The sequence below is a fragment of the Hylobates moloch genome, unplaced genomic scaffold (assembly GCF_009828535.3).
Source record: "Hylobates moloch isolate HMO894 unplaced genomic scaffold, HMol_V3 SCAFFOLD_4, whole genome shotgun sequence".
Taxonomy (NCBI): Eukaryota; Metazoa; Chordata; class Mammalia; order Primates; family Hylobatidae; genus Hylobates; species Hylobates moloch.
The window spans coordinates 158,195,620-158,198,335 of NW_026652279.1; positions in this window are offsets into that span (position 1 = coordinate 158,195,620).

A 2,716-nucleotide genomic window follows, 5' to 3' on the forward strand; every position below is an offset into this window, starting at 1 on the left:
CATCAGGCTATCTAAAGTTGACATGGAAAAAAGAATTCCAAGAATAATGAGAAAAAAGCATTGGATAACTTATAGGAAAAACCTATGAGACTAATAGTACACTTCTCAACGAACCCTTCCAAGCCAAAAGAGGTTGGGATCCTATCTTTAGTGTCTTCAAAAAGAATAACTGTCAGCCAAGAATTTTGAATCTGGCAAAACTAAATTTCACAAATGAAGGAGAAACAAAGTATTTCCCAGACAAGCAAATGCTGAGGGAACTTGTCACTACTAGACCAGCCTGATAAGAAATGCTAAAAGGAGTTCTAAATATAGAAACAAGGTCGTTTCACACCAGTATAAAAACCTTGAAAGCATAAAACTCACAGGGCTTATAAAACAGTAAAACAATGAAAAAAACAAAGCAACTGGATAATAATCATCATGATGACTAGAGCAGAACCTCATATATCAATATTAACTTGAATGTAAATGGTCTAAATGCCCCCACTTGAAAGGTACAGATTGGCATAATAAATTTAAAAAATACACCAAATACATGCTGTCTTCAAGGGACCCAATTAACTTGTAAAGATTCATATAAACTCAAGGTCAAAAGGTGGGAAAAAATATTCCACACAATGAAAACCAAATGGGAGTAGGAATAGCTACTCCTATATCAGATAAAACAGACTTTAAAACAACACAGTAAACAAAGACAAAGAAGGTCATTATATAATAATAAAGGATCAGTTCAACAAGAAGATATAGCAATCCTATATATATACGTGTGTGTGTGTGTGTGTGTGTGTGTGTGTGTGTGTACCTAACTCCAGAGCTCCCAAATTCATAAAACAAATACCACTAAATTTAAGAAAAGAGATAGCAACACAATAATAGTGGGGGAATTCAACACTCTACTGACAGCATTAGACACTCTACTGACAGCATTAAGGCAGAAAGCCAACAAAGAAACACTGGCCTTAAACTGGAATCTAGAACAAATGGCCCTAACAGACATTTACAGAAAATTCTACCCAAAAACTGCAGAATACACATTCTTCTCATCAGTGCATGGTGCATTTTCCAACATAGACCATATGATAAGCCACAAAACAAGTCTCAATAAATTTTTAAAAATCAAAATTATACCAAGTATCTTCTCAGACAACACTGGCCCAAAACTAGAAATCAATTTCAAGAGGAACTCACAAAAGCATACAAACACATGGAAATTAAAGAATCTGCTCCTGAATGCTCTCTGGGTCAACAATGAAATCAGGATTGAAATTAGAAAATTTTTTAAAAATGAATGACAATAGTGAAACAAGTTGTCAACTCTCTGGGATACAGTGAAAGCAGTATTAAGAGGAAAGTTTATAATGCTAATGCTTCATCAAAAGGACAGAAAGATCACAAACTTACAACATAACATCACTCCTCAAGGAACTAGAGAAACAAGTGCAAAGCAAACCCAAAGCTAATAGAAGAAAAGAAACAACAAAGATGAGACCAGCAGTAAACAAAATTGAAACAAAAAAATACAAAGGACCAATGAAACAAAAAGTTGATTATTTGGAAAGATAAACAAAATTGATATAACACTACTTAGATTAACCAAGAAAAAAAAAGAGAGAAGACTCAAAGCACAATTAGAAATTAAAATGAAGACATTACAATTGATACCACATACAAAAGATCCTTTGAGACTATTACGAATAACTCATATACATGCACACTAGGGAATCTAGAGAAAATAGATAAATTCCTGGGAACAGGCAATCTTCCAAGCTTGAATCAGCAAGAAATAGAAATTTTGAACAGACCGATAACAAGCAGTGAGAATGAATAAGTAATTTTAAAAATCTCCCAACAAGAAAAAGCCCAGAACCAGAGATTCACAGCCAAACTCTACCAGATATTCAAAGAAGAACTGACACCATTCATACTAAAACTATTCCATAAAGTTAGTATCACCGTGATGCCCAATCCAGAAAAGGACAAAAAGAAAGAAAGAAAGAAAAAACTACAGACCAATATCCAATCCATGATGAACATTGATGGAAAAATCCTCAAAAAAATACTAGCAAACTGAATCCAACAGCATATCAAAGAGACAATTCACCAGAATCAAGTAGGTTTCATCCCAGGGATGCAGGGATGGTTCAACATATACAAGTCAATAAATCTGAACACATAAACAGGATTAAAACCAAAACCATATGATCATCTCAATAGAGGCAGAAAAAATTGATAAAATCCAGCATTCCTTTATGATAGAAACTTTCAAAAATTAGGAATAGAAGGAACATACTTCACAATAATAAAGACCATATAAGACAAACCCAAAGCTAATATCATACTGAATTGGGAGAACTTGAAAGCATTTCCCCTAACAACTGGAGCAAGACAAGGATGCCTACACTCATCACTTCTACACAGCATAGCTCTGGAAGTCCTAGCTTGAGCAATTGGGCAATAGAAAGAAATAAAGGATATCCAAATTGGAAAAGAAGAAGTCAAACTATCTGTTTGCTGATGATATGACCTTATACCTAGAAAAACCCAAAGACTCTTACAAAAGACTCCTTGATTTCATAAATGAACTCAGTAACATCTCAAGTTACAGATCAATGTACACAGATCAGTAGCACTGTTATACACCAACAATAGCCAAGATGAATTAAATCAAGAACTCAAACCCTTTTACAATAGCTACAAAAAATAAAAAATAAAA